General features: G+C 49.9%; 1 protein-coding gene across 6 annotated transcripts in view; it reads left to right on the top strand.

Moving 5' to 3' along the window:
• Positions 1 to 21,313, top strand: part of KMT2E (lysine methyltransferase 2E (inactive)) — a 2,078,550-nt gene that overhangs the window by 1,377,186 nt on the left and 680,051 nt on the right. The gene's annotated exons all lie outside the window — the stretch shown is intronic.

The following is a 21,313-nucleotide window of genomic DNA, read 5'->3' as shown; positions in this document are numbered from 1 at the left end:
AGGAAGATGGAGTGGGGGGAGTACCCAACTCTGTTGGCCAAAACTGAGAGTTCCATGGGTTCTGAATACCTCCAATAAGGATAAGTTTGGTCTTGCTGTTCATCCAATGACTGAAGTGCAGCATGGTGGTTTGGAATTCGAGCGCAAATTCAGCAGTATTATTAATGGTGAATATTAGTTGTAAATCGTCCGCATAATTGAACGTACACACCTTCCTTACTTTTAAAGACTGAATCAGTGGCTGAAGATATAGGTTGAATAAATGCGGAGATAGCGAGGAACCCTGGGGTACTCCGCATGTTATGCTCATTTTAGATGTTGTGAACTGGGATAGGCGGCTGACTCCGAGCGGTCGTCCAAGAATGATCTTATCCAGCTAAGAGCTGATCCCTGAAGACCAGCATCTCTGACACTATCGATCAAAATGCCATGATCGACCGTGTCAAATGCCGCAGACAGGTCCTACAATACCAAGGCCTGAGGGGAGCCTTTATCTGTTTCTTTCCGTAGTGTATCCAGCACGGTCAATATAACTGGCTTTGTTGAGTGGGCTGGACAAAATCCTGCTTGATGAAGGTCCAGATATTTCGAATGTTCAATAAAGGCATAGACATTTTACCACATAGGATTCTAATACCTTAGCCAAGCAGGGCAGCAGTGAGATTGGGCGATAGTTAGTCAGCATCTGTGGGTCAGCACCTGATTTCTTTAAAAGGGGAACAATAATTGCTTCTTTAAAGGCTCTCGGGATGATGCCCTGAGCCATTGACTCATCTAGGAGGGAGAGAACTGGCCCGGGAAGGAGAGAGAAAACGTCTTTTAGAACATGGTGTGGGCAACTGTCAGTAGGGGACCCGGTTTTACTTTAAACAATAAGTCCAGAAACACCAGGCTGTCTATTTCCGGAAACTGTTCCAGTGAGTGGCCATTTTTCAGCATAGATGGGGAGGTTTTTGGGGCCGTCCAAACATGGTCTAGAGTATGTCCCTTGATGTGAGTTGCAGAGGTTAACAGCTGTGTAAAGTTTAACCCATTACGTGGGTCTGTTCTCCAGCGTGAGGGTCACCTAGGAACGCCTAGCAACAATATCTTTGCGTGGTCCGTAATCAAGTTGGCCATCTGTTCACTCATTGAATGGGGGAACAGAGGCATATTCTACGGGGGCCTACACAGTAGTACACAGACTAGAGGAGCTAAAACTGACTTCAGTTTAGTAACTAAGTTGTCTACTGAGGTTAGGGCTAAGGGAGTTAATGAAGGAAATTTTTATTCCTGGCATATGATGCCGGCTATTCCCCCTCCAGCCGTTCCTAATGTGCGATTTTCTTGTAGGATATAGTAGTTATTTGGGAGTGCTGCCAAGATATGAGGAGCAGATTTTTGTGATAGCAATGTTTCTGTTAACAAAAGACTATCTGGGCGTGAGGAATCCAGTAGATGGAATATGTCCAACTTATGTTTAGGCAGGGAACGAGTATTTAAATAGAGGATGGTTAGCTTGGAAGGACTGCCCTTGTCCAAAATCTTGTTGGGTCCCGGCGGATTCGGTCCTGCCTCGTGTTGGGAGTGCATAATTTCTGGGAAGGAGGCCTTTGTTTCCATAATTCCTAGCCTGGTCAATCTAGAGCTAATAGAAGAGTTAAAAGGCTGGTCTCTGGAGTGAAGGGGTTTTAACTCATGTGATGTGTAGGTTAAGAAACGGACAAAGTGAATGGCCCCTGGCTCCGTTTCGGCCGCGGTTGGATGCATACAGGCTTGCCTGTGGCGTGCCCACTGCACACGTCTGCTATGCTCCTGCGCTGCGGCCACCATTAAATAGCTGGTACAAGTGTTCACGAACAACACCATTGCCATGTGGTATTGCAGCAGGCAGGTTGGGGTGGGTTTGTGGACCCTTTGTCTAGAGGCCCTGCATCTCTGAATGTGGCTGGAACAGCAGGGCATAACCCTGGTGGTTCAACATCTGGCAGGTTCTCTGAACACCAGGGCGGACAAACTCTGCCGTCCATGCCTAGCTGATCACAAATGGCGTCTCCGGTTGGAGGTGGCATAAGGTCGCTTTCAGCAGTTGCGAGAACTTTGGTTAGTTATCTGATAAGAGACTTCTAGCTGCAGATTCCTTACCTTTGAATTTCCCAAGCGTCAGGCTGGATCCGGGAACTTTTGCTGAGCAATACCCCTTGCGGACGTCGACTTCACCTCAACTGGCGTCCGTCGTCGAGAGAGGTAAGGAGCACCCACGCTCTAGGCACAGTTCTGTGTAGCCTGAGTCGACTTCGCGCCTCCCACCCTTTCCGGGAGCCGCAGCAACTCCCGCTCAAATTAAAGATTTTTAAGAGGCCATGCGCCACGTATTTGAGCGGAACGACCCCGTTGGTGAGCCCTCAGGCCATGGCGGATCGGATGGGGCCCCATCGGGTTCGACGCCGTTGGCTTCGGCTATGTTGCCGGTGGGTCCTCAGGAATCCGATTCCGGATCCGGGTCGGCGCCGGTCGTGCCAACGCTACCTCCCCTGGCATTGAACCCGAAGTCGGTGCCTGCGATGTCGGCGATGCCCGTGGGTGGCGCAAGCCCCATCCTCATCCCTGATGATACAGAGCTGGAACGGCGTTGAGCGACGCCGATTCCGACGCCGACATAACCCATGGCTTCTATGTTGTCGCCTGAGCTCTTTGTTGACGTGCTGGGCTCAGGAGAGGAATGGGAGTAGTCTGGAGACCCATTAGAGAACCAGGATGTCTCTGAGGAGACTATGGGCTGGTACGGGGAACTTGAGGAAGCCAGTTGTCTGTACACTTCCCCAGACACTGGCATGCTCACTCAGCCTACAGTGGCTACAGAAGAGGGGGCGTCCTAAGCCATGGTGGTTAAGAGGGTAGCTGATGTCCTTGGACTGGAGCTGCCTTGGTGCAGATCAGGACTAATCTCCTGACCGAAGTGCTTTAACCTGGGGCTTTCACCTCTGAACCCCTATTTCCATTAAATGAGGCACTTACGGACGTCCTTCTAGGACCCTGCCTCAAACCTAGCACAGGAGCTCCTGTGAATAGGACGATTGCACCCCACCATCTCCCAGTTCCGGGCAACCCAAAGTTCCTCATCCAACACCCCACCCCTGAAAGGTTGGTGGTGCAGACCTCTACTTCCCAGGGCACATTGCCTTCTACCCCTCCAGATAAGGAATCCAAGAGACTGGAGTCATTTGGGAAGATGATGTTTTCTTCCTCCAGATTGGCATTGCGGTCGGTGAATACAACATGCTTATTGGGCCGTTTCTCCCACTCTTTTTGGGAGACGGTTGCGCAGGTGCTGCCACAAGTCCCGGAGGTGCTCTTCCAAGCTGTCAAGGACGGGAAAGATGCAGCAAAATTTGCCATACGGTGTGGTATGGATACGACTGATTCGCTGGTCAGGTCATTTTCAACTACGGTGGCCTTGAGGCGCTACACCTGGCTTTGTTCAACTGGCTACTCGGGGGATGTCCAAGCCAATTTGATGCACTTGCCCTTTGATGGAACCCACCTTTTTGGAGAAAAGGCAGACTTGGCCCTGGCCAGGTTCAAGGACTCTCGAGCTATGACCAGATCCTTCGGCCTCTCCTCCACTCCTCGTGGCCCGTTTTCCTTTTGCCCCTTTCATGGCAAGCCGTGGTGCGTGGACGTGGACGCAGTACATTCCGTCCTTGGAATGGAGACCAGAAGTCATCCGCCACACTTCCCCCAGCAGCCGCAGCTTCCAAGCACTCCTAGTCTTATTCTGCAGGACCACACTACTCCAGTGGGTGGGAGAATTCGTCATCATCTTCCCCACTGGATATCTATAACAACAGACAAGTGGGTCCTGCAGATCATCCAGGAGGGCTATTGTCTTCCTTTCTTTTCCTCCTCCTATTCTGCCAAAGCGTCCTCACCCCAGGTAGTCCTCTCCAACCTTCAGACTATGGCAGACCTCCTGCATTCGCTGGGGTGCTCTATAAACGTGCCGAAGTCACACCTGACTCCTTCTCAGATGCTCCCTTTCATCTGAACTGTTTTCGACACAGTGCAGTTTTGGACTTATCCCCCCGAGCTGTGAGTCCAGGATATTCAGGTTATGATTCCCATATTCCAGCCTCTATCCTGGATTTCGGTAAGATTGACTCTTAGGCTATTGGGTCTCATTGGCTCTTGGTAAGACACGCCAGGTGGCGTATGCGGGCTCTGCAGTGGGCCTTGAAGTTCTAATGGGCACAGCATTGGGGGAAATCTCATCAACGTGTTTCAGATCTCAGAAGGAAATGCAAAGGATCTGCAGTGGTGGTTAACAAACTGCTATTGGGTCAACAGCAGACCTCTTTCCCTTCCCCAACCAGATTTCACAGTTGTGACGGATGCGTCCCTTCTGGGATGGGGCAGCCACATGGGAGAGGGGGAGATCAGGGGTTACTGGTCTCTGGCGGAGATGGGGCTCCACATAAACTTGTTGGAGCTCCGAGCGATTCGGTTGGCATTGAAAGCATTTCTTCCTTCTGTCAAGGGTAAGTTTGTGCAGGTGTTAACAGACAACACCACCGCCATGTGGTACAGCAACAAGCAGGGCAGGGTGTACCATTTGTCGAGAGGCCCTGCATCTCTGGGCATGGCTGGAACATCAGGGCATAACCCTTGTGGTTCAACACCTGGCAGGTTCTCTGAACGCCAGGGCCGACGATCTCAGCCATCGATGCATTCAGGATCACGAATGGTGTTTCCAGTCGGAGGTGGCGCAAGGTCTCTTTCAGCAGTGGAGAAAACCTTGGTTAGATTTGTTCGCCTCCGAAGTGAACGCGCAATGTCTGTGGTACTGCGCGCTGGAGTTTCCAAGGCGGCTATTACTCGGCAACACGTTTTGTCACGAGTGGAGCTCAAGCCTATTGTATGCCTTTCTGCCCATACCACTCCTGCCCAGGGTTCTGAAAAAGATCAGGAGCGACCGGGCCCAAGTCATCCTTGTGGAGCCGAACTGGGGAAGGAGAGTCTGGTATCCAGAGAGTCTGAGCATGAGTGTCGATCTTCAGGCTGTCTTTTCGGGAGGATCTTCTGTCGCAGCAGCAGGAGAGGGTTCTTCACCCGAACCTGTCAACTCTGCGCCTCCATGCGTGGAGATTGAGCGGCTGCAGTTGATTGCTTTTGACCTTCCTCCCGAAGTCTGTGATGTTATTCTGGCAGCCAGGCGGCCGTCCACTAAGTCTGTATCGCCTGAAATTTGTATTATACTGAACAGAAAGGTCCATTGACTCTCTTTCTGCTCATTTCTACTGTCCTTTTGTTCATTCTAACCCTTGCCCAACAGGGCTCTGCTTTGTGAACTCTCAAGGGTTACCTTTCTGATCTGTCTGCTATTTTGCGGCTGCGAGACCAGCCTTCTCTCTTTAAATCTCCTATTGTAAACAGGTTTCTGAAAGGGTTGGTTTGTTTATTTCCACCTTACACCCTTTGTTATGACACAATGGGACCTTAATTTGGTCCTCACTTACCTGAGGTGCTCCCCTTTTGATCTTTTGCATAATTGTCCTCTCCGGCAGTTGACCATCAAAATAGCCTTCTTAGTGGCGATTACATCAGCCCGGAGTGTTAGTGAATTGCAAGCGTTGTCCAGCTCGCCTCCTTATTCATATGTCCTTACTGGACAAAGTGATGCTTCGCACCGGGGCATCCTTTTTTACCAAAGGTTGTAAACCCATTTCATCTGGGCCAATCCATTTCTTGCCCACCACCAATTGCTCCCCCACATACCTCTAAGGAAGAGGAGCGTGTCCACTGACTGGACCCAAAAAGATAATTGTCGTTCTACCTTGACCGCATAAAAGAGAACGCATGGATGACCAACTCTTTTTGGGGTATGGGGAAGCAAAGAAGGGAAAGGCAGTGCAGAAAAGAAACATCTCTCGCTGGGTTGTTCTCTGCATTAAAATCTGTTACGCCTTGGAGAGGAAGCAGCCCTCTGAGGGATTAAGGGCACACTCCACCACGGGAAAGGCTGCGACTACGGCCTTGGCTCGGGGTGTCCCAGTCCAAGACATCTGTCACGCAGCAACGTGGGCATCTTTGCACACGTTCCCAAAACATTATTACCTTGATGGTCAAGTGCGCAGGGATGAGCACTTTGCCCGTTCAGTCCTGCAAGATTTCTTAGTCTAGATCATGAGTCCATAACGGGAAACATCCTTTACAACGCGGTGTTTACACCGTGAGGCCTTTACAACGCAGCCATCACAACGCAAGTCGTTACTACGACTTGCGCTGGATGGCGCTCTTGCTCAAGGAATAGTTTAATTTTCTATTCCAACACATTCCCTACTGTTACGTGGGCTGGAGTTGGAATAGAAAATTAAAATAATCCACAATCCAGCGCTCTCCAACGCAAGTCGTTGTAATGACTTGCGTTGTGACAACTGCGTTGTAATGGTAGCGCGGTGTAAACACCGCGTCTAAACACCGCGTCGTAATGACATACATCCATCCGTAACCCACCGGCAGGATGGTATGGCTCGGGTATCTGATTCAAAGGTAAGGAGTCTGCAGTTAGAAGTCTCTATCAGATGAACACGTTACTTACCTTTCCGTAACGCATTATCTGGTAGAGACTAGCTTCAGATTCCTTACAGCCCCACCGATGCCTCCCCGCTTTGCGGACTGATGTGGTAGGACTAGGGTTTTTTCCCCATTCAGGCCCCTAGTTTTGTACACGATTATGTCAGTCACTTTGTGGCTCTGCGCTTTTGGTGTGGAAAAAACCGAAAAGTACGGACGTCTACGTCCCTGGGTTGCGCTTATATAGGTAGCGAAATATAATCGACGCCATCAACGTCACGCAGAGCTAAATGGAGACACCCGACGTCGCGCGCAAGGGTTATTGCTCAGCAAATATTTCCGGATCCAGCCTGACGCCTGGGAAATTCAAAGGTAAGGAATCTGCAACTAGATAGTCTCTACCAGATAATGAGTTACCGAAGGTAAGTAACTTGTACGCTCGCCTCTGAAGAAAACCCGCTGTGTCAGCACTACTGCGCGGGGGAGTTTCTAAGCTGGCTATTGCTTGGCGACGCCTTTTGTCACAAGTGGAGCTCCGGCCTGCTTTTCGCCTTTCCGCCCATACCACTCCTGCCCACGGTTCTGAAGAAGATCAGGTGCGACTGGGCATCCTTGTGGCACCCGACTGGAAAAGGAGAGTCTGGTATCCCGAGCTTCTGAGAAGGAGCATCGATCCTCCGTTCAGGCTGCCCTTCGGGAGGATCTTCTGTTGCAGCAGCAGGGGAGGGTTCTCGACCCGAACCTGTTAACTCTGCGTCTCCATGCTTGGAGATTGAACGGTGACAGTTGATAGCTTTTGACTTCCTCCCTAAGTCTGTAACGTTATTCAGGCGGCCCTCCTCTAAGATCGGTATACGCCTGCCATTGGCAGAAATTTGTATTATACTGTACAGAAAGATCTATTGATCCTCTTTCTCTTTCTCCTTCTCTTTCTACTGTTCTTTTGTTTATTCTGAGCAACCCTCTTTCTTGAAATGTCCCATTGTACCTAGATTTCTGAAAGGGCTGGTTCAAGTACATACAGTTGGCCATAAAAAATCTTTCACTAACCTTTTGTAAAAAGGAAAAGGAATGAAGGACAATGTTAACAGATAGGCTGTAATACAAAGCATACCAAACTGCTCTATGCCTTTATGGGCCTCACGGTTCCCACTGTACTCCAACATGCCACACAAGGGAAAATTAGGTCAGTTACTTTTTGTGGCTCTTGATATTGGGATCCTGGGGCCCTGAGCACTTTTAGTTTTATTTCTCATTGAAAATCTTTCAGAACTGGATCCTTTTTGATTTCCTCAATGTCTTTTAAGACTGAGAGTACATTTAAGCATTTTTCTGACGTACATTATTATTTTCTGTCAAGATGCCTTCACTGTTTTTGAAGGGGCATGCTTGTGGGAAGACAATGGCCCAGTCAGAACCTCAGTAGAGTCTGTAATGTATGCCTTCCTGAGACTATCATCTTGAAACCTTCATCCACAGCTCTGGCTGCTCGACCTACAAAAAAGCCATCATGAAACAGCTGCTGGTACATCTGAGGGCCTAGGGAAAGGCCATCTGTAAGTTTTGATGAAAAAGGATGAGAACATCCAAAGTTATAAGAACCATATTTAATTGAGTTAATCACAGTAAATCCAGCTGCTGATCTCCAAGCAGAATGCCAAGACCACTGTTCAAGAAATAGTTCTAAACAGAATTCCCATCTGAGCAGCTTGTGCCATAATTGAAAGTATACAAACTATTAAAGGGGAAAGGTACAAGGAAGAGACAGAATAACTTAAATGGGAAATGGCAAATAGATAAATAGAGGCATGACAATGCAACACATTTCTCCCCTTAGGAAAACGAAGTACAATTATTAACACATTTGGTGACACGCCTGACGTTCCATACTTCACCATCCTGAGTGACAATACTATTGCGATTGACTTTAAACATTTTGATGGGTTTACCAAATTTATTTTCTCCTTTGGAAACAAAACCAGGTTTCCGAATTCTCACCCATTCACCAACAGTAAAGGAAGGCACTTTGACCTTCATGCGAATGTCATAATTACATTTACTCTTGTTTTGTTTGACCTCCACTTTATGGGCTATATCATGATTCAAAATTATTGACTGGCGAACATCCTTAGCTTTTCTGAACCTCCATGGGCACAATTTAGAAACAGGATCCCTGCCTCTCAATAAACGGAAAGGTGAAACTTCAGTAGTAGCATGGGGTGTAATACGATTAAACCAAAGTTTCTCTCTTAACTTCTCTTTCCATTGAACACCAAAACTGCGCACCCACAAAACATCTTGTTTGAGCACCCTATTATATCTCTCTACCTGACCATTACCTTGTGGCTCATTCAATGCTGTGGTGATATGCTTTACGTTGTAGAATCTCAGGAAATCCAGCATTTCATATGACTTAAACTGCACTCCATTGTCAGAAATAAGAACCTCCGGGTAACCTTCTCGTGCAAAGATCTCTTTTAAAAACAGAATTACACTTTCAGTAGTAGGATGGGGTACTAATTTGACTTTCGGCCATTTTGAATGATAATCCACAGCCACTATAGCAAACCTACACTCTTGCGGTAAAAAATTGAACGGACCTGCAATATCAAGACCCAATTTTTTCCATGGTTGACTCGTCCATTTCACTGGAATCAAAGGAGCAGGGTCACATTTACACATTTTATCGCTCCTGCTACAATCAGGACATTCTCTAACAACCCTGTCTACAAACCTATCTACACCAGGCCACCAAAAATTCGATCTAATCAATCTCTTCATGGACGACATCCCTAAATGACTTTCATGGCTCATAGACAAGATGACACCAGAGACATTCCAATAAGGAACAATATCAACTGGAATATCACTCTTAGAAGGCCAACCTGTTCTGTTATACTCCATAACTTTAGTTAACACTTCATCCGCACCCATGCTCTTCCTCCACATTTCTTCAGAAATAAAACTAAACTTTTCTGAAATTGTTTCAGTGATACTGGCAACCACTTCTTCATCTTCACACTTATTTTCAGTAGAGCATGGAAGTCTTGACAGACAGTCAGCTGTGACATTAATTTTCCCTGGGACATATTCAATATCAAAAGTGTACTCTTGTAATCTTGACATGAACCTTGCAATGCGAGCAGTAGCTCTAAGACCACCACCAGGAGACAGAGTAGATACTAAAGGTTTATGATCAGTCCTTAGCATAAATCTGGCACCCCAAATATAATTGTGAAACTGTTCGACTCCCTAAACACATGCCAGCAACTCCCTCTCAATTACTGCATAACCCCTCTTGGTGACACTAAGTGTACGGGAAGCAAATGCAACATTCCACTCCTCTTTTCCAGCACGTTGAGACAAAACACACCCTAAACCATTAAGGCTAGCATCAACAGTTAGTACACATAATTTGTTTATACAATATGGTTTTATGTGTTGGTGCAGTTACCATCTCAGCTTTTATATTGTCAAAAGCTTCTTGTTGTTTATTTCCCCAAATGAACTCCACATTTTTCTTAGATAGTTCTCTCAATGGTTCCATCTTTGTAGCAAAATCCTCGATAAATTTACTGTAGTACTCACAGAGTCCTGAGAACGAAAGCAGTTTGTCCTTACAGTCAGGAGCAGGTGCTTTCAAAATTGCATCAACCAGCGACTTTTCGGGCAACACACCATCTTTGGACACCGTGTGTCCCAAATACTCCACAGAGTCCTGAAATAATTTGCATTTCTTACTTTTGATAGTGAGACCATATTCATTCAAAACACTACACACACTTTTGAGATGTTCCGTGTGAATCTCTTTGTTCTTGGTGAAAATCAGGATATCGGCCTGAAAACACTTAACATAACCTTGCATGTCTTCAAAAATGTGGCACATGGACCGCTGGAAGACAGATGCCGCTGATGCTAGTCCGAACGGCATTCTCTTAAACTGGAAAAGACCCTGGGGTGTAATAAAAGCTGTTAAATGCCTTGACCCTTCTGCCAACTCCACTTGGTGATACGCCAATCTTAGATCAAGCGTGGAGAACACAGTAGCTCCTCCCAACATACTCACTACTTCATTTATATTCGGCAGTGGGTGACAATCGACAAGGATATTGGCATTCAGAGCCCTCAGGTCAATGCATAACCTCAAAGATTTATCTGGTTTTCGTGCGAGCACCACCTGAGAAACCCATTCCGAGGATTCTATTTCCTCAATAACACTACTACTTAACATCTCCTTCAACGCATCACCCAACTCTTCCCTGACATTGATAGGAACAGTCCTTAATTTCTGTTTGACTGGTAATGCACCATGTTTAAGTTTGATAGCATGAGTAAGCCCTTTAAGTTTTCCATGCTTCTTCAGAAAAAAACACTAGGAAATTCGTTCGCTAAATCCTTCTTTCCCATATCTTCCTCTACCACCATTACTGGATCTTTGTTGCGAGGATTTAAGATAATTTCCAACTTTCACTGGCCTCTCCCTCCCAATACGTTAACTCCTTTTTTAGCAACGTATAATTTAATATGCGCAGACCTTCCCTTAAATTGAACCAACAAAGCAATGTACCCTATAAAATCGATGGCAGACCCATCAGACCCTTGAGCAACAATATCAGGAGGACACAAATCTTGAGTAGATTTTCCAGTAACATATTTTTCATTGAAATAGTTCTCTGTCACAATGGTCCAAGGGGAACCAGAATCAGCCATAAGCTCAAGATCTTCATCCAAAAATCTGACCACACACTTAGGAGAATTTAATGTCTCACTCTCAACCACACTTATGTTCACTAATGAAACTACAATTCCTCTCTCCTTACGTGAATCACTACAAGATGAATACTCACATTTGATGCAAGTAACCTCACTGGTAGGATCAATCGTTACACATGATACTTCACTATTCTTATTATTGTAACTCCTGTTCTTATCGCCCATTTTTTTCTTATCATCTCTACAAGCTTTAGAGAAATATCCTATCCTCCCACATTTGTTACACTCTCTTCCTATTGCAGGACGGAATTTAAAAGAGGCTACATGGTTGTTGCTCCCGCACCTGTAGCATACAACATTTCTGCTAGTGACTCTAGTTGTTTGAGGATTTTTAGCAATGTTATTCAAGGCAAATACTTCATCACAAGCCTTATCACTTTTCTCACCCTTCATTCCAACATCTTGTATGGTCTTCATCCACTTGTCCGATTGCTCAAACGCTTTAGCAGTGGAAACAGTATCATGCAAACTAGAATTGCCCAATATCGGTAACTGTGCTTGAGTTTTTTTACTCCTCACATTAACAATAATTTGGTCTCTAATCATTTCATCCGTTATAGCGCCAAAATTGCATGAAACAACCAGTGACCTTAGTGCCGTTCAAAAATCATCAAAAGTTTCAGACTCTGCGCTCTGGTATAAAACTTATATCGGTTAAGGGCTATGCTGGTTGTAGGTTTGAATCTAGTTCCTACACGTAACATAGCCTCATCAAATACACTCAAATCTCCTGGAACTGTGGAAAGAGTTCTAAATACCGCTTGTCCTTCTTACCCCAAACAGTGAAGAAAGATATTTGTTTTCCTTTCATTCCCCATTCTCTCGCCATCAATAGCCTTTAAATAAGTCACAAACTCCTCTTTCCACCTGGTCCAGGGTATAGGAGGGTCACCCTTACATTGAAGAAACTTGGTTGGAGGATCAAATTACATTCTGTTACTACAATAGTCACTTAACTGCAAATAAATAATATAAAACAATAGAAAATGATATTGAATTTAGGATGTCTACAAATGAAAACAAGCATTTACAATGCAATGGTCTCGGCATTGTTAAAGTTAGAGCTATTGGCATTGCTCATGACATTATTCTTATTTATGTTTTTCTTTTTAAAACATATAAATAAATGGCATTGTCATTTACATGTTCACCTACAAAAGTACCTTGGAGCAGAATCACAAATGCATGTTAATGCCCAACTTCATGATATTCATTTTATTGCCCACGGAAGATGAAAGACCAAGTGGAGCCACTGGGATTGGAACCTATAACCATAAAGTCAAACACAGATCACAGTAGCAGATGCTTTAGCCCTGCAGCTCTTAATCTTGCGACTTCTGTGGGCCTCTCCGTGAATCACTACTGGAAACCTAAAACCACAGCCTAAGCTATTTCTACAATTTGAACCACAAAACAATACCTAGAAATAAAGACAGAAGTGGCCCTCAAATATATGCACAAATTATGAAATGCTTCATTCACAAACAAAACGAATATAACAAGTAAACGAAGGGACGCCATAAGAGAGTTTGCAATATTAAGAAATGTAAGGAGGGGTGGGAGTAGCAAGTTAAAGACTCCCCCGCAATATTAACAAGCAATGGACGGGGCAAGGGGACTTCTGTGGAGTGGGGGGGGGCGCTGGGGTCCGTGGCGCGGGCTTTAATGGCACGGGACAGTGGGGTCAGGCTCCTACACAGCGGAGTGCGAGGCGGCGTTCTGCGGGACTGTGGCGCAAGTAACAATGGGGCAGGGTGTCATAGTGCCCAGGCAACAACAATAGCGAGGGGGGATGAGGTCGAGCACGAGTAGGTCAAGTGCGAAGTCTTGGGGAGGGGGGCCCACGGAAGGGTCGGGCGCAGGGAAGAAATAAGGAAGGGCATGGAGGGATTGTGGCCAGAGGGGCCAGAAGTAGAGGGTGTGCTCTTCTGCGGGGCGGGGGGGCTCAAGGATATGCAAGGGGCGGTTGGTGATGTGAGCCAGGGGTCTTAGTCTGTGAGTCGAGGAAGACAGGATTGCTGGGTAAGTGTGGAGAGGTGCCCCCCTACCCCCCCTCGGGCGGCGGAAAAAAGGAGGACTGAGTGGAAGGGTTGGAGGCTCGTTTGAAGGTTACGGAGATGGGGGCTGGGTAGTAGATGCCCCTTAGTGTCATGGGGCTGAGGATCGAAGAGTGGCATAACAAGAGGGGAGGGGCTGGTTCTCGGTACTGAGGGCTCTGTTTTCGAGGGAAGGCACAGCCTCCGTGCATCAAGCGCATGAGTAACAATAGCAGATGGAACTGTCACTGTTTTGTCCGGCAGAAAGCACTTTAGTGGCAGAACGAATGTGGAGAAATAAAACAAGTGTAAGTTAAAGTCACATACGCACCAACGCATTAAAAATACAGCACCAAACGTAACTCACATACAGGTCTTTCATAGGCAATAAACTGGCCCATAGCTAACTCGCTCATCTGAAAGAGACACGTTAGTATTAGATTCCTTACCTTAGAATATCCCCAGGCGTCAGACTGGATCCGGAAACTTTTGCGTAGCAGTACCCTTGCGCATCGGTAGGCGTCGTCTGCGGCTCCGCGTCCGTCGTCGGCGTCGAGGGCGCCATGATGACGTCGTCGGAGTACTTAGACGCCGCCTCAGCGTGCTGACGTCAGTTCTTCTTTTTTCCGCGCCAGCAAGCGCAGATCTGGAAAAAGCAGTAACCCTTAGTCAATTTTTTACTAACTTTTTGGATCATTTTTGATCATTTCTCGAAGTCTTATGACTCCGATCGGTGCCATAGGGATGCCTGGCTTTAAGCACTGCGAGGATTGCGACCGCACGATGTCGGTCACGGATCCTCACCACCTGTGTCTAACTTGTCTAGGCGTCGACCACGACGACAAGGCCTGCTCCGACTGCCGGGCCCTCTCTTCGAAAGCCAGGCGGGAGCGGTCCCGCAGGCGACTCGAACTCCGGCAGTCGGTCCCGCGCCGCGAGAGGTCTCGGTCCCACGGGAGGTCAAGAGACAGGTCGCGGGCTCGGAGCCACCACAGTTCCGAGAGTAGGCCGCACTCCTCCGGGTTGAAGTCGTCGTCAGGTAAGAAGCACAAGAAGTCCAAGAGGCGTCATCGCTCTTCGGACTCCCCCCGACGCTCGCGCGATGCGGCCGGGGGTTCGGGTGACACCACCCACGCGGCTCCGTCGGAGTTGCGGGCGCCGTGTCCAGCTCCACACCCTCCGGTCCCTGGGCGGGACGCGACGCCGGAGGAGATCAAGCGCTTCCTCATGGCCATGAGGAAACTCTCTCCTCCGACGGGCTCCGCAGCGCCTTCGGGCCCAGCGGACCCGTCTGGGGCCTCTAGCGGTTCAGGGGCTTCGGCCCCGACGCCGTCGGGTGCTTCGGCCCCGACGCCGCCGACACCTTCGGGCCCGGCGCCGCAGGGCTCCACAATCCCGACGCCGCCGGTGCCTTCGGGCCCGGCGCCGCAGGGTCCAGCGGTCCCGGCGCCGCGGGACCCCGCTAGACCTTCTTCGGGATCTGGGTCGTCGCCGGTGGACCTTACGACCTCCCCGTCGGACCATCAGGTGTCGCTTCCGTCCCCGATGCCCCCTTCGTTCCTGTTCCGACGTCGGGACGGCCCCGATGGGCGCCGCTTCAGACGTCGTTTGGGGAGTTTCACTTCTATGAACAGGCCCCATTGATTGAGAACCTTGAGTATCAGGAGATGGGTGATGAAGGGGATTGAGAGGGGTCTGAGGACCCTCTGACCCGAGAGTGTCAGTCTCATGAGGACTGGGCAGGAGACCTTGGGGAGGCCAGTGGCCTGGACGCCTCTCCAGACACTGGTTTTGTCTCCCCTCCTACCGTGGCTTCGGAGGAGGGGGCAACCTACAGTGTGGTGTTGATGAGGGCTGCCAAGGCCTTGGGCCTTGAGCTCCCCGTCGCGGCCGTGAGGACTAATCTCCTCACTGAGGTCCTTAAACCGCAGTCAAGCTCGGCCGAGCCTCTGCTGCCCTTTAATGAGGCCTTCACTGACGTTCTTCTGGGCACCTGGTCCAAGCCCGCTACGGGTTCGCCCGTAGATAGAAAGTGGCCAGACGCCACCGCTCAGCCCCGGGCGACCCATGTTTCCTGTCCACCCATCCCACCCCCGAGAGCCTGGTCATCCAGGCCTCCAATTCCCAGACCGCATTCCCGTCGGCGCCGCCGGACAGGGAATCCAAGAGGTACGAGCAGTACGGTAAAAAGATCTTCTCGTCCCTTAGTCTGGGACTGCGGTCTTCCAACACCGCATGCCTCTTGGGCCGCTACACTCACTCTCTGTGGGATACGATTGCGGAAGTGCTGCCAGAGTGTCCGTTGGAGGTACGGGCCAAACTCGGCCAAGCCCTTGTGGAGGGCCGGGATGCAGCCAAATATTCTATCCGGTGTGGGCTGGATACCACCGACTCACTAGGTAGAGCGATGGCAACGACGGTGGCGGTAAGACGCAAATCCTGGTTGAGGTCCGCCAACTTTTCGGCCGATGTCTAAAACACACTGATGGACATGCCGTTTGATGGCCGTCGCCTCTTTGGCGACAAGGCAGACCATGCGCTTGAGCGCTTTAAGGACTCCAGGGCTACGGCCAAGTCCTTGGGCCTCTCGGCCCCACGCCAGCAATCGGCTGCCTTTCACTCCTTTCGTGGCCACGGAAGGGGTGTACCCACACGTGCTGCCAGCCACGCTCCGCAAGGTACTACCCAACGCGGTGGCGGCCGTGGGAACCGCCGTCCCGGCAGTCGGGGACAACGGCGAGGTCAGTCCACACCTTCCCCCGCAGCATCCGCCTCTAAACCCTCCTAGTCCGTGCTTTCAGGCCCATGTGACGCCAGTGGGGGGCAGAGTTCGCCATCACCACCTCCACTGGCGCACTGTCACTTCGGACAGGTGGGTGCTGCAAATCGTCCGAAGGGGCTACTCCCTCCCCTTCGAGGCGACTCCTCCAGCCATGCCACCGCAGAACCACCGTGTATCGGGGGATCATTTGCGACTTCTGCAGGAGGAAGTTTTGCAGCGTGAATCTTTCTGGATTCACTATGCTGTACATTATTTCGCGGTCTTGTGGTTGGGTCCGGATTCGTAGTCTTTTCTTTAGGTTTTTGGGGGTTTTTTTGTAGCCCAGGTGGGCGTCGACGTCCCACCTCCTTGGGTGCATTTCCGGTGACGTCGGCATGCTTCCTGCGGAAGCTCCCACTCTTGGGCGCCATCTTCAGATTCTTTTTTTCCGCGGTCAGGTCTGGATCGTTCCCATTTGGGCTCCAGACATTTTTGGAGAAAGAAGAAAGGAAAATACAGAAATTGCAAAGAAAATTCATCTGAAGACTCCAGGAGACTTCATCGACGAGGAGTCAGCAAAGGAGAAGGAGAATTCATCGAGATCTTCGACGAACGTCGCGGAACACGCGACCAGGGAGACCCTGAGCGCTCGATGATGGACAACACGCCGTTCAAGTTCTGCCGTAACTGCCACCACAAGTACGCGCAGAAGGACCAGCACCCGGTATGCAACCTTTGTCTACCGGTAAATCACGAAAGCGAGGACTGCAACGCCTGCTCCGCCTTCCCCCTGAAGACCCTTCTTGTCAGAGAGAGATAGAGGATAGCGCACGCCACCCTGCAGGGGAAGGCCCCGACTCCGTCCCTCTACGATCTGGGGATGTCTTCCGAGGAAGAGGACAACGCTGCCGCCGAAGACGACAGCTACACGGTCGTAGAGACCGATTACACGAAGACTTCTGATAAGGTAGGAGACTCTCCGGCCCCCAAGAACCCGAGAGACTCTGAGTCTCGAAAAAACGAGGGCAAGGCCCCGAAAGCGCCGACGCCAAAACACCTGGCGTCGCGAGTACTCACAGGCCCAACGGATCCTCTGAGAAGGAGTCCCCGGCGCCGAGAGCTGTTGAACAGCAGAAGTCGTCGAAAATTGTCCCCGAAAAGGATCGATCGACGCCGAGGGAGAAGGACCCTAAACTACCGACGCCGACCAGAGACCCAAAATCCGGGTCGACGTTGAAAACTTCGGCACCGAAAAGCACGGCGCCGAGCCAACCGCCGAAAAGAGCGGCCGAACTATCCGACGCGGAACACGCGGCCGAGATGGAGAAAAAGAGAAGGCGCCTCGAGGCCGAAATGGAAAACATCTTGCAGCGGAAGAAAGAATTTGACGCAAAGATGAAAACCTTCACGATCCCACACAAGACCAAGCCACCAGTGGTGGAGGTGGTCGAGGAGGAGGACGAGGTCGCCGAGGAACAAGACCCGGACGTCGAGGTGGTCGACGACCAGGAAGAGGACGAGAATCCCTACAATAGTTACAACTATGGGGAGGAAGAGGACAGCAGGACGGACGCAGAGTCGACCCCCTCTGACTTACAGGAGGTGGATTACCTAGATGTCGACACCGACAGCCCGGAGGAGGCGGTCGACACATATCCCTCGAGGCCCTCGCCTCCGGACGACATCGGGGCCTACAACTCGGTGATAAGGTCTGCCGCAGCGGCATTCAAACTCAAGCTCGACGAAGAGAAGTAGAAAGCAGACTTCCTTCTAGAGACATTGCTCCCCACACAAACAAGGAGCCAGTACCTGCCAATGCTCGACAGCGTCTTGGCTCAAGGGAAGGAAGCATTCAGGGAGCCCGCAACATGCAAGGCAGTAACTCCCAGAACAGAGAAGAAATACAAACATTCCTCAAAAGACCCACCCTACATTCAGGGGACGGTCTCCGCAGACTCCATTATCACGGCCACAGCAAGGAAGAGGGCTAACGTACCCACTACTTCTGGACCACCACCGGATAAGGAGAGCAAGAGGATGGATCTGATGGGCAGAAGGATCGAACGGAACGCCGCGACCCACTGGCGCATGGCTAATTCCAACGCCCTGATAAACAGGCACATGTACCAGATCATGGACGAGCTGGGGCAGTTGGTGAAGGACCTGCCCCAGGATGCCAGACAGAAGGCCGAAAAGCTGGTTGAAGAAGGGAAGAACGCGGCAAATTCTTGCCTTAAGACGGCCCTGGATGGAGCAGACACCTCCAGCAGGCTCATGATGATGGGTGTCACTGAAAGAAGACACGCCTGGCTCAGGATTTCAGGTTTCAAACCAGAGGTGCAACACAACATCCTGAACACACCGTTTAACGGCGACACGCTTTTCGGAACAACAGTTGATGAGAAGCTCAGTCAGCTAAAAAAGGATAACGAAACAGCAAGGTCCATGGGAGCATTGCAGTTCAGAGGCAACAAAAGGGGCACCCCGTCACAGAGGCCCGGCGGGAGAGGTGGAAACCAGCCAGGTACATCACACCAGGCTTTCCAACAAACGCACCAGGCAGACTCGCAGGCTCAGCAGGGTCAGCAGAAGCAGTCCTGGCAATACCAACAAAGAGGCCAGTCCCTTCGAGGGACAGCAGCCCGCCTCTAAGTGACTTGAAAAAACTCTGTGTGCCCACCCACAGAAAAGGTCCCAGGGGGCAGCATGTACACAGGGGTCAAGACAAGCTACACATCTACGACCACATAACACCAGTGGGAGGAAGATTAAGATTTTACCTCCAAGAATGGAGAGAAATCACATCAGACAAATGGATCCTCAACATTATCCAATTCGGATACTGCATAGAGTTGGAGGGGAGGCCGACAAGCAGAAAACCAAAAAGAAAACCACTAGCAAGCAAGCAGCTAGAGTTTCTTCAGGAAGAAGCAAAGGAACTCCTGCAGAAGCAGGCCATAGAACGGGTACCCTTCAATGAAAGAAACAAAGGAATATACTCAACATACTTCCTGATACCAAAAGTAGACGAGCCAATGAGACCCATTCTGGACCTAAGGTTCCTGAACAAATTCATAAGAACGCAAAAATTCAAAATGACCTCCCTGCAAGAGGTGCTCCCGCAATTGCAGATCGGCGACTTCATGGTCACGATAGACCTCAAGGACGCCTACCTGCACATCCCAATGAACAGAAAGCACAAGCATATGCTCAGGTTCACCATCGGAGAAAGCCACTACCAGTTCACGACAATAGCCTTCGGGCTAAAATCAGCACCAAGGGTCTTCACAAAGTGCCTCACAGCAGTCGCAGCGCACCTACGAAGGAAGGGAATACACGTATACCCCTACCTGGACGACTGGCTGGTGAAAGCAAACTCATACCAGAAATGCAAGCAGCACGCACACACAGTGACGAGCACGCTCATAAGCCTGGGGTTCTCCATCCATTGGAAGAAATCATCAATGGAGCCGGAACAAGTGAAGATCTTCCTGGGAGCACAGATCAACACCTTACAGGGCAAGGTGTTCCCCAGTGAGAAGAGGGCGAGGGCGCTGGTGAAGGAAACTCGCCTCTACCGGAAGGGACAAGCTCGGACAGTGAGGACTGCGAGCAAGATCATGGGGATGATGGCATCATGCATCCACCTGGTACCGAATGTACGTCTCCACATGAGACCCATTCAAGAATGGCTACAGGAGCAATGGTCACAAGCTACAGGCAGTTGGGAGGATCTAGTGGTTGTAACGCACGCAGTGCAGAAGGAGATGACATGGTGGACCATGGAGAACATAACAAGGGGAAAGCCTCTAACGCCCCCCACGCCAACAGTGACCATCACCACAGACGCATCCCTGAAGGGATGGGGCGCTCACATGGAGGAGCTCAAGGTGAGGGGACTGTGGACGCCAGCAGATGCGACAAAGCACATCAATTACCTAGAATTGAAGACAATCTTCCTTGCACTGAAAGCTTTCCAAACCAGACTGTACAAGCACAAGGTGTTGCTACAAACAGACAACACCAATGCGATGTTCTACATCAACAAGCAGGGGGCACACAGTTAGCCCCGCTTTCAACGCTGGCGCAGGAGATATGGAGGTGGGCCATCCCTCTCAAGATAGACCTGCTAGCCATACACCTGCCAGGGAAGGACAACATACAAGCAGATTGGCTCAGCAGACAGACATCGGCATCCCACGAGTGGGAGCTCAATGCTCAAGAGACAAGGTGGCTGTTCGACAGATGGGGAACACCATCAGTGGACCTGTTTGCCACACGCCGGAATGCAAAATGCCAAAACTTCGCATCCAGACAGCCCGAGGAGGGGTCACTGGGGAATGCCCTATGGATAGATTGGTCCGGGACATTTGCTTACGCCTTTCCCCCGATACCACTGATGCACAGAGTGCTGAGCAAGTGCAGAGCGAGCAACATGACCCTGATACTGGTCGCGCCAAAGTGGGCCAGACAGACATGGTACTCGCAGATCATGGAGATGACACAGTGTGCACCCCACAGATTCGGCAAAAGGAAAGACCTACTCTCCATGCAGAACGGAGAGGTGCTACACCCAGAGCCAGAGAGCCTGAGCCTAGTAGCGTGGCTCCTGAGGACATAGAGTTCGCACATTTGAGACTGCCAGAAAGCACCCTGAGGGTCCTTCGGGAGGCACGGAGGCCCAGCACTCGGAAGAGCTACGTTGCGAAATGGAAAAGATTCACAATGTGGTGCAGAAAAGAAAGACTTCACACTAAAATGAAGAAGGACTCCACAGTGCTAAAGTACCTGACACACTTGCTGGAGAAGAACCTTAGCTCATCCTCGTTAAGAGTCCACTTGGCAGCGATAGTCGCCTACACAAGGGGAGAAACGTGCAGGAGTTTCTTCACATCACAGGCGGTGAAGAGATTCCTAGAAGGAGCGAAAAGGATCGCACCACCCAAGCGGGTGCCGCCACCTGCATGGAACTTGAACATAGTCCTAACGGAACTCATGAAAGAGCCCTTTGAACCACTTCACAAGGCCTCCCTAAAGATGCTAACTATGAAAACAGCTTCCCTGGTTGCAATAACGTCCTTACGCAGAGTAAGCGAGCTTCAGGCGCTGACGCTACAAGAACCCTACATACAAATACACAATGATAGGGTTGTGATGAGGACTGACCCACACTTCATGCCGAAGGTGGTAT

This window comes from Lissotriton helveticus, chromosome 1_1 (assembly GCF_964261635.1).
Source record: "Lissotriton helveticus chromosome 1_1, aLisHel1.1, whole genome shotgun sequence".
NCBI lineage: Eukaryota > Metazoa > Chordata > Amphibia > Caudata > Salamandridae > Lissotriton > Lissotriton helveticus.
This window is presented reverse-complemented; position numbering and strand designations above follow the sequence as displayed.